At 47.2% G+C, this 11,807-nt stretch overlaps 1 pseudogene; it reads right to left on the reverse strand.

The window, feature by feature from the left end:
• Positions 1 to 278: 278 nt before the first annotated feature.
• LOC115324012 lies at positions 279 to 10,606 on the reverse strand (annotated as a pseudogene).
• Between the last annotated feature and the right edge of the window lie 1,201 nt (positions 10,607 to 11,807).

The following is an 11,807-nucleotide window of genomic DNA, read 5'->3' on the forward strand; positions in this document are numbered from 1 at the left end:
CAGTAGGTATGCCTCTCTACCTGCATCTTGCTGATCTGATTAGTGACTTCTTTCGGCTAAAACTGAACTTAGAAAAACAAAGGCGGCACACTTCACAGGTTCTTTCTTTTCTACAGTTTACATTGAAAATACTAAACCACACACGGAAAGGTGCTTCCAGAAAATGTTCAATCTTTGCATACCTAGGGCTCAAATCTAGTAAATAACAGAAAACAAAAGGTTCTTTGAAAGACAACGAAAGATAATTAAAAAAAATAGTAACACAGACAGTTTGGTCGTCACCGTCCACGATGTGAAGGCCGCTGTCGGGTTGGTCGGGCCTGCCGTCGTCGTGCCTGAGGGAACTGCGCGATCAGGGCATTCCTCACAGCCAGGCCCCTCGCGTAGATGTGACGCTCGTGTGGTGCAGCCACAGCAGCTCCGTCCTGCAAGTCACAAGAAAATTGCTGTGTACTAAAACCACAGATTGCACGGTCAAGAAGACCTGTTGCTAACAGAGCGACATGGCATCAAGAAACATTCTTGCCTCAGATGCACAAATACCTCGTGGGGATTAGAAAACATAACTAAGAAAGGCCACACTGAGGCCTTTCTTAGTCGTGTTCACAGGGAGGTGAGCTTTCACAAGGAGGTGAGAGTGAGCCTGCAAGGGTGCTGTATCGCCATGACAACATAGGTAGCCCATCATCGGCTTTAAATAATTGGTACCATGACGACTTCGTCCCTGCACCTTGGTGAGAGGTGATCTAGAACCCTAGAAAAACCAGTGACGCGAATGATTTGGGTTATTTTGGAACACTGTTTCGAGCAGAAAAAACACTTTTGCACCAAAGCATAATCTTAATTTTTATTCAATCGACTGCAAAATACTATGTTAAGAATCATGTGTTGGCCTGTCTAAATAAAATACAGTGCTTTTGTTGCTCGTGTGCCGAAAAATATGACAAGCATGTGAGGTTAAACACATTTGGTTCTGGCCAAGATTCAAAGCTGCGGGCCTTTCCTCACCAGAAACTGCTGCACTTTCTTGCCTTTCCCCTTCTGTAGAGCCACTTCCCAGCATAAATAAATTTCAAAAATATATCTAACATGCAGAGACTCACTATGGGACAAAGAAAGCATGTGGAAAATAAATAATTCTTTAAAAAGTTCAGCTGAAATTGTTGGTGTTATTCCCAAGCAATCATTCCACTGCCGACTACATCCACAAAAAGGTGGGTGTTAACTAAACGTAAAAAGGGTATTTACTAAACATAACAATTAAACCTAAAAAGCAGCCCAGCCACGTTTGGTGAATGTTCAACCCTTTCCTAATACTCAGGTGTGAAGTATCCTCAACTAAAATTTGAATTTGAACAAAAGGAAGAAGCATAATTGCAACCAGCAATACACGCGACTTGTCAGAATTCTCCGGTTTAGCAGATAAACTAATATTTCAGTTTAATTTAGCAACTTTTACTGCCATATATATGGAGCCAATCAGCATTCACCCAGGCATATGTTTTTTCAAGTCCACATTTGACTTGCAGTTGAGAACCATTCCACCCTGAAGGGGTGTTTCACCCTTAACATCAGGCTGCACTGCAGCGAAGCAAGATTCACGAAATTGCGATGTTCACTTTACAGGCGTAACCTCTCTGCAGTGCATCAGTGAACGGTGAGAGGTTACTCAATGGAGATATTAAACTGCCCAAACACACCACGAACAATTAGCAATGTCCCAAAATTTCTCAGAACGAAGTCATCTTCGGTACAAAGGTCACATCAAACTACACATTACTTTCAGCAATACCCAAAAGTTATGGAAATTCACGCATGCGTAACTTAACAATCTGGCAGTGAAGTGATGCATTAAGATACTTTCTAATTTGATAAAATAAAGGGAGCTTTTGGATCATTGTTAGCACACATTCTTCGCATTAAGCTGAACGTTAGCAAAATGTAGCAAGGTAAACACTTTTGCACAGTTGGGTGCAAATGGTGCAGCAATCTTATCACTGCAACAGGCACCTCTGCGTGCACCTTGAAGCTCTAAGAATTTTATTATACTGGCGAGATTAACAGTGAAAGTGACGAGTCTCCAAATGTAGAGGGGCGATTTATCAAGATCTGGCATGACAATGGGCAGCTTCTATTTATGGGCACTTTTCAATGTTTTCAATATGCACTCTATGAAGTCAAATGTGCACTGTGTGATTTGCTTCCAGTTAAGATGTCTGAATAGGGTGTTATTGATGGGTTCATCAAACGGTCCAGAAGTTACTTGCCAGAGCGCTTAGGCGTCACCCACATTTCGGGAGCCTTGTCGTCCCCGCACACCTCCAACTTTTGGGGTCCTTCGGGGATGTAATGTTGGTCCTCGTTGTCACAATATTTTTGCTAATAATAATTTTGATTGTGTTCAGTTCCCTTAATCGTTACAGTATGCTGACGATGTAAATATATATCGCAAGGTTGAAGGAGACTGCATGGAATTGCAGAGAAATTTTGGAGCAGTCAATGCGTGGCCCTCAAATAACGGCCTAAGCTGAATTCGAGAATGACTAACGCCATCGAATTTAGTCTAAAACAGAGTGCATACATGTCGTTCCATGCTCAACATATCCGAAGTAAACAAAATGTTAGTCATATATGATCATGGCATGTTATCGGACTCCGCACTTCAGATGGACTCGCACAATAACGCTATGCTCGCTTGATCATCGAGGATGCTTGGCATGGTTTCTAGAACTACCTTAGAGTTTAAAATACTGCAATCTGTGCTCGTGTTCTATGCTATGTCCACTCAGGTCCGGACTTTGCATCTACTGTCTAGATTTCAGTTAATTCTTCGAAAAGCTAATCAAGCTTAAAACATCCAGAGAAGTTACATTATTTTAGATGCGGAGCATCTCTTGCTCGCGTCTATGTCCCGCGGCGTCGTAGTCCGCACTCACACTACGCATGCGCAGCTCTCCTCCTTCCCTCTCTCCAACAGCTGCGCGTTACTCTCTCCGCTCTCTCTCTCTCTCTCTACCAGCTGCGTGCACTTCGCGTGCGTTCGCTTCTACTCACACCGCGCGCGCATGCGTAACTCTCCTCCTCTAGTCTCCTCTCCTTCAAGTGTAAATATAAGCAGTGGTAGCGCGCTGCGCGCGCTACCGCCCCACAAACTAACGGCAACGCCATGTCCACTGAAGACAAAGCTGCGCAGCGAAGGGCACGCGACGCTGAGCGCAACTGCTTGAAGCGAGCGGCAGACTCTGAATTACGGCAGCGAGAAGCGGCGTCCATTCGTCAACGTCGAGCAGCGGATGCTAAACTACGACAACGTGAAGAAGCGGCGGTTCGAGAACGTCGAGCAGCAGAACCTGAGGTTCGGGACCGTGAAGTTCAACGTAAACGTACGAAGCGAGCGGCGGAACCCGACCTTCGAGAACGGGAAGCCGTGTTGGTTCGTGAACGTCGAGCAGCAGAGCCTCAGGTTCGGGATCATGAAGTTCAACAACGTTACTAACACCGTTAATAGGGAGTTGTTGTAGATCGTTTTTCTCCTCCGCTACGTTATTCCCGAAGGAAACGGCGCAGCTGCGCATGCGCGCCGCCAGCCTTCTCTGCATAGTCTTGTGGCGGATTACGGAGCGCCATCCGGGTGCTTAGCGGGCCGTGGGAACGGTCTACTACAATTCCCTAATAACACCTTCAATAACGATCCGCGATGCTCGCATCACCCCATGGTTCCCCTCGGGAAGAATGTGTATTTATATATGACCGATACCTCGGAGAGCAACGTTAGCATAACCATACCTTTCTACTAGGTGAACTGGGTACGGACACACTCTCGGAAGGAAAAGAATTTAATGGTTTGTAATTTTTGCAAAATCTTTTAAATAGCTAAGTGTCATGCCTAAGGCAAGAACTCGCCGTGAGCTTTTCTGTGCCTCATTCTTAAAGTGAGTTAAAATGTCTTATGTTGGTAAGTGCAGCAAGCTCTTGCCCATCACGCGAACGAGACCCATTTTATAGTGTTTCATTGTTTGTGACTCACATGTTTATGGCCTTGACTAATTTAAAGAAACTTAGTTATGTTGATGCTACCATAAAATATGTCGAAGTTTAATTTGCTAATTATGTTTATGTGTTTAGTGTTAAAATCTTAAAGATGTTTCTCTCCCTGTGTTGTTATGAATGTACTGTAACAGACAAATACGAGCTGACAGTCCTTCACACCTCTTTGGCATGCCTGCCTGTTTTTGACAGAATTAAGGCCTGTTCACACATACAGCGAAGCGCTAAGTTAGCGCTACGTGAGCGCTCCAAGGAGCGCTCATGTGGCGCTTCCTAGCGCGTGACTTAGTTTTAACAAAGCGCGCGATTAGCGCTTCTGTAGCGCCTTGTCAGCGCTCCAGTAGCGCCTTGTAAGTGCTCCAGTAGCGCCTTGTTAGCGCTTCAGTAGCGCCGTTTTAGAGCTTCAGTAGCGCTTCTTGTACCACGGTGCTGTGGATTAGCGCGTGCACTGCGGTACCAGTTCCTGTGGTTGGGTGTGCATCAGCAGAACCACGGCGGACATGTGGGATGCTGAAATGGAAATGTGACAAATGCTCTTAGATACGTGATTAGTGCATATGTGTGTAGAGGGCTTAACGTCCAGAAGAGCCTCCTGGGTGCGCGAAATCTTTCGCCACCGAGATACCGACGGGTACCCGGCGAACCTTGTTCCCAGGCTGAGGGACCGAGACACAGAGCTCTTTCGAAGGCGGTTATATTTAACTGCGTGTCTTTGAAACCAGGGTCACGCATATCGAATAGAAAGCGATGAAGTCAGACCCAATCAATTAGTCGCTCAGAGTCTACTACTCTGGATTGCCTGCCCGAGCCTTTGCTTGGAGAGCGGCTGTTTTACTTCCTCTTCTTTCAATGCCCAAGGAAAGACAAGAACAAAGGAATCGCCGTGCACGCGCTGTTTTGCAGCAGCAAGCACGGCACCAGGAGCATGAGAGCGCTAACAAAGCGCTCCTGTAGCGCTAACAGAGCGCTAACAAAGGGCTTCTGAAGCGCTAACAGAGCGCTACAGAAGCGCTAACCGAGCGCTACATCACGCGCTAGGAAGCGCCACATGACCGCTCCTTGGAGCGCTCACGTAGCGCTAACTTAGCGCTTCGCTGTATGTGTGGACCGGCCTTTATGGTGCAAACCAGGAGTGGAATGCAAAGTGCAGGTCCTATACTTCTAACTATTTGACAAAACTGGAGATAATAGAGAGTTTTAGAAGACCATTTTCGCTTTCCCGCTCCGCTCTATGGAAAGCGGAGTCGCCACCGCGCATGCGCGAGCCGCTCTGGGATTTGAGCGTGTAGCGTCAGCTTCGCTATCGTCGCCATTTTAAGAAGTACGTTCCACGGTCAGTAAACGTTCACTAGATAGTGTTTTTCTGGAAAGGTGGGTGCTCGCTATTTGAAATCATGCTTGGGAGCGCGCTTGACCGGTATGAACCTCGTTGCACTAAGATGGCTGCGCAGACTTTGTTTGAAAAGGCGTCCCCCAGAAAACGTTTCACGGTGGTCAAGAACTTCTGGCTGCTTCGAGAAACCGCTGGCCGTAATACTTTCACGGCCCCTGAACGGTGGGAACAGGTGCTGCTTGTCTGAGCCAGCGGGCTCGATTTTTCTATGCGAGATGACGACGACGACTTTGAGAGGATGACACACCGGGCGACGGCGGTGTCTCAATCTGAGCCCTGGGCCTTGGTTCCTCGGAGGCGGCAGCTTCTACTTCGGCTGGACTACCTCCTTAGAGCATGATTCTTTGACCCCAGTGGACCCCAGTGAGCAATGGCGCCATTATGTTCCTGGTGGTCCTTCATGCACTGATCGAACGGCGTGCAAGATCCTCATAGCTCGCTGCTCACCCGCCCAACCCGCCTCCACGAAGTCTGGACTTCTGCGAATCGGACTGCCACCCATAACTGTAACTTTTTTGGTGATCGTGACTTTTTAGCAATATTTTGCTTTATATCTTTCATTCGTGGCGACGACAAATCGTAACGACTAGTATGGTATATTCGTTCATTGCTGTATCGGGGCAGGCTGGGGCAGGTGATGCGAAGAGACGACCGTTCTTATGGGCACGATGTGATGTACTAGTGGGAGTTTTTTTTTTTTTTTCCTGAACTCGACAGTGTGAAACTGAAGTCCGTTTGAGGCTGCAGCGGATGTTCAACGACGGTACAGTGCAGTTCTGTCACCTTGCTGAAAGCAACGAGTACCGTTGATGCAAGGTCTCGTGGCCTGACCTCTCGACGACTTCTATTCGACGACTTCCGGCATTTTTGCAGCTGCCGTGGCGAGTTGGTCACTGTTTTGAACTTCATCGGTCTCAGGCATTACTCGATTTTAGGAGTCATCTTACCTGCCTACTTATTCTCGATGTAAAATAGTTTGCTGTTGGGCGAGTTGGTGAACGTTTGAATACATGGTTTTGCGCAAAAAAGCTCGTGTTTGTTTCTCGCTCTTGTGTCCGTCTTTTTTACGCAAAACCATGTATTCAAATATTCTCGATGATGTTTTGTCTTCAGCGATGTAGCGAGTAGAGCGTCCTTCTCGCGTTCGGGGAGATTTGGGGCCCCCGATGGCTCCTTTATCTCAATATGTGAGCACGAAAACTGCTATCACTGTCAAAATATTTTGTTATCAACCGATATTGCACACAATCACAGATGTAAAGAGCATTCGTGTTTATTTAAAGCTTTGACTCCTGTTTTTGAACGTTAAACGAAAACATTATTGAATTTGGAGACCTTTAATTCCGTACTCACCGAGGAAATACAGCGAAAGCAGACGCCGACGACGACTACTGCGGCAGTTTTTTTGTTTACATCACGTGATTCCTCTCCGCCAATCGTATTCGGCCCTCTGAGCGTTCCATAGTTCGCTCTGTTTGTCCCTACATTCCCTACACAAATCCAGCGTTTAGCTAGGGGCGCGTCTGTAAAGCCGGGTTTACGTTGGCGCAACCGGAATTTAAACCCGTGCTTATCCGAGCTCGGTTTAGTACGCTAAGCCGACTTAAGAAAGAGCCGCTTTGGGCTAAGATAAGCGACGTTGGTGCAACCGGCCCTTAGTGGTTTTACCCGTGGCGACCAAGGAGGCGGTTCTTGTGGCTCAGGTCCACCGTTGCCTGAACCGCCCTCTCCGTCGTCTCCTTCTTCAGCTTCGGGTTCCGGCTCCCCCGCAGCGATGCAAACGTCGTGCAGGATTGCACAGGCTGCAATGATGGTGGCAGCGGTCTGCGGCGGGTCGTACAGGGTCCGGTGCTTGTGGAGGCAACGGAACCTGTTCTTCAACAGGCCGATGCAGCGCTCTACCAGACCGCACGGAGGAGTGGGCCACGTTGAACCTCGCTTCCCGAGAGTTTGACTGGAGCGTGCCGGGAACAGGCGTAATCAGACACGGGGCAAGGCCACAGCCACTGTCTCCTGCACGCCCAACAAGCATGCATGACATCAGACACTAAAACAAATGAAGCATTGTCAAGTTGTTGTTGTTGTTGTTGATATTTTATTTGCATCAAATACAGAGTACATGATACTGGAGGCTTGTGGAAAAAGCGGTCACAAGACCAGCTTGACAAAGCCACAGGCCCCCACATTGGCATTTGCAGCACTATAAAAAGAAAATTATCAGCATACCATACAGATTACAGCATTAACAGAAAAAGCAAGATAAACAGAATAAAGAGAAACAACAATGGACACACTCAAATTACGTAGCAACCACGCAATTGTAGGATATCTTGAACCCTGGCCCTGGCCACCACTCACAAATGCACATATTAGGGGTAGAAAAACTGCGGTTCGCAAGCCGCATGCGGTTCATCGCGGGTTTAAGTGCCGTTTGCGGCTTTCGGGTGAGCGTACCCCCCCTTCCCCTCTTGTGTTCCAAAAACGAAACGAATCCTAGAATTAAAACAAAAATGCTCACAGTCTTGGCAGCCTTGTGCTACACTACGTACATACAGCTGGACTGCTTCTTGACATATTGATGTGTCCAGTGACACTGTGTACTTTATTGCTCTAGAAAGAATTTCGAACCGAATACGCGTAACGGGTGTTAGGTGCCGTGGCTGGCTAGCAAACCAGACGAAGCACTTATTTTTGCCTAGCGATTTAAGTAACGTTCTGCTGCTTCGTGTTATTTGTTGTAGTCAACGATTATACTTGTCTTTGGAAAGCACTGTTCCCGGCATATTGTTTCTTTTTAAAAGTTGCCTCCCCCACCGTGTTTTTTTTCCTACGGCTTTTTAAACTTTTGTTGTTTTGTCTGCGGCTCTAACCCCCTGTCACTCTGGCCACCCCTGGCATATATTCTCGAGAGAACACACCTCTTGCGGGCAGGGGTGAGAAAAGGACCAATCTTCAGAATGTTTCCTCTTTCGCCCGCAGATCCAGATACCTCCATTAACCTGAACCATACATGGACCATGCTAACACTTCAATAAACAGGAGCTGTCCATTAATGAAACAAACATTATCTTGCAATATTAAGTAAAGTCTTTACCTCAATTCTATGGCATATAACTTACTGAATGTCCTTCTCACCGGGCCTGTAAGGAGCTGACAGCGGTTATTTGTAGAAGACTTCTAGCAAATGATAAATGTCAGACCTGTTTCACACAATTTTGTTATCTGGACAGCCACTTGGAATGTTATGTTTTTCCTGCATGGGGTCATGTAGCAGCGGAAATCCCATTTTATAAGAAAAAATTAAGTTTATTTTTAGTATGTCTTGTAAAAATTAGAAAAACAATAAATTAGATTGTTTTTTTGCAATAGCTCATTTACTTCGATAATTAGAAATATGAAGAGTCGTACTGATGTGCAAAGTACAGTTTGGTCGTTGTTTGTCCACATGCTGGCTGTTGGGGTAATTATTGCATAAGACAGAAGACACCGGTGAAAAACAGTGTGGTGGCCTCATCATTGACCCCATTGTCAAGTACAGTTGTGAAATGTTAGTTTAATTTCCTATCCAGCAGGAATTCATCAGGCTGAAGGAGGCCGCTTTCCCTTCGAAGGGACGACCGCTTCCACACGTAGCTGTCATGGGCCCCACCAAGCATACTTGGTTTTATGTGATGATCCGTGCCTTGTAGTCACACACCTGCAGAAGGCAGCGACAGGAGTTCGTCACATCATTCACATGAAGTTCCAACACACCGCTGTAATTAATGAAGAGTCAGCAATCCATGGCCAAGCTTCTTCCCTCTGGTTAATTTTTTTACACTTGGAGAAAGGAAGCATACATTGTTTTATTAGTGCAAGCATTGTCTGCCCAAATTAAAATTCTACGTCTCACACTAAATGACATGTGGTGTATTCACCTGCTGCATGTTTCTGCCTCACACTTCATTTGCTCTACTGTAAATGACTGCATTTTCGTGGGCTCGATATTTCGCAAATTTGGTGAACTGTATACCTTAGGAATAGTTAATGGGCATAAAATTCCGCAAATTGGAGTTCTACATATTCGTTATCATAGGGAAACATGTCTACATGATCTAATCTTTTTAATATTAATTAATCCGCGAAGTTCGCAAATATTACGTCCCTGCAAACATTAAGTCACTTCCAGTACTTGTTGAACAAACTCATTCTCCTAAAATGCATATCTGAGTTCAACAAGACCGCTTCTGCGCATCATTGTGTGTCAAATACAGAATTATCTCAATGTTATCACTGCCACACACCACTCTTACCTCGACCAGTCAGAAGCCTAAATCTAAGGGATACTGTCACTGAAGACACGAAACATGTGCACCACAAAACCGATCACAAGTTTGCCTATTATATAGATGTTCTGAGAAAAATGCTTGTCCAAACTTACATTACATCGCTTTCGCGACGTAGCTTATTCCCCAGTGTTCACTGATCATACTCATAATAGGAGGACATGATCCGACACAGTGCAAAAGAATTCAAGGCCGTTTTTTACTCACAAACGGGAATTGGGGCGGCGACGACCTCGCTAAACACCACTTTTGTCGCGCCTCGAGATCGAGACACGATGAACATTGTTTTGTCTATTTTGCACCTTTTAAATGAAGCATTTGGTCTGTCAATGAACGTTTGCTATAAACTTGACAGATAAAATAAAAATTTAAAAGGCTATGTCTATAGTGTCGCCCGAGGGAACTCTTGCAGAGCGTTCAAGTGCCCTCCGACGGCACTCCACTCACGCTTTTAAGTGCCGTCCGAAAGGAAGTCGGATGGCGCGTGTATCACTGAAGAGCGCGTCGTCCGCAGAGGAATCATTGGTTGCTACTCAATTCACTGGCGAATCACGGTATACATAGTTTATAAAGAAATAGGACAGCAAAAGAGAGACACTGCACCACTTACCACCATAACATTGAGTGCGTAGTGATGCTTTCGGCACCAGTAGGCCGCCTCAGTGACGGTCTCTGTGTCTCGCGGGCCCACGATCGCGACATGAGTCCTGTCCACGCAACCAACGACGCCGGCAAGCATGCCGTCGGCTCGGGCGAAGCCTTCCTTGGTGGCGGCCTTGCTTTCTGCGGGGAAGTTAATCCAGCGGCTGCCGAGGCACTCCACGATGGCAGCAGCAACAACTCTGACAGCCTGGCTCACTGTAATCTGGAAGACTGACAGGTGTTCGTCAGTCGACTCGCCACCATCCCTTGAACGCTACCGGTTCCGATGGACCGGAGCGCGCAGAAACATTGTGGTTCCACAGTCATGTTAGACGCGATTGTCCGCCGCCTCGAAGTCCGGGCGCCGAACGAAGCTCGTCGCACAGTCAACGCACAACGGCTTCCGATAGCCGGTGCTGTCGGCGAAAGTCGTCGTCGGGGAGTTGAAAGGCGTCCCCGGTGGTCTCGGTAGCGACGCCGACGGTGGCGGAAGATAAGCTCGGCCGCAGCGTACGGCACCGCCATGATGACTAAGTTTAACTTCGCCTCGTTCCGAAGCGAAGATCTCGAGCTCAAACCACGGCTTTTGCAAAGTTCGGAAACGTCACTTTGAAGTCAGCGACAACTTCGACAAACGAGGTTCTAATCACTTTTTTTTTTTTTTTTTTACACAAACTCTGGAGGGATTTGGAGCGTCAACAGGTCTCCTAGGGACAATCTGCAAAGCATTAATTTTAGCTCGGCGTAGGGATGTAGGAACAAACGGGCGCTACGTCATTGACGAAGCCGTTCGATCAGCGGGCTCCTCGTGCCCCTCACGCGCTGCACGCGCGCCTCGATGAACTTTGCTACATTCTGCCTCTCTCAAAGAAATGAGCGTTCGAATGATTGACACCTCGCTCGGCGCGATGTCAGCGTCGCGAGAGTCCAATTAGCGCGTTCCGTAAACTTCGGGCACAAAGTTGTGCTGGACGAGTTTAGCGACCCATGTGTCACAAACTTCAACGGTCTTTCTGTTTTTTTTAGTTTTTTGTTTCCGTTTTGAGTGGGGTGCGCGAGCACCGAGGAGGCGAGCTCAAAGAAGAAAACAAATTAGAAACCGCGCGCGCTAGAGTTGGTGGAACGTGGAGAGGCTTCGGTGTGGTGGTTGGTGGAACGCGGAGATGGTCCCGTAGCTCTCCAGTTTTGAGCAGCGCTCCAGGCGATCAAAATAGAATATTTGGCTCGCGTTTCGAACGTGCGTCATTACGCTTCTCCACTACAGTTTTTCTACTCCGCTCCATTCTAAGTGCCAGCGCAGCAGAGGCTACAAGAGCGAGTTCCGAGCTTCCCTACAAAGCGCGTGCGCTCGTGCACAGCGAGCATTGTTCGGGGGGACGTGCTTTTGCAAGTAGCTGGCT

The sequence above is a fragment of the Ixodes scapularis genome, unplaced genomic scaffold, assembly GCF_016920785.2.
Source record: "Ixodes scapularis isolate PalLabHiFi unplaced genomic scaffold, ASM1692078v2 PGA_scaffold1__304_contigs__length_218370807, whole genome shotgun sequence".
Taxonomy (NCBI): domain Eukaryota; kingdom Metazoa; phylum Arthropoda; class Arachnida; order Ixodida; family Ixodidae; genus Ixodes; species Ixodes scapularis.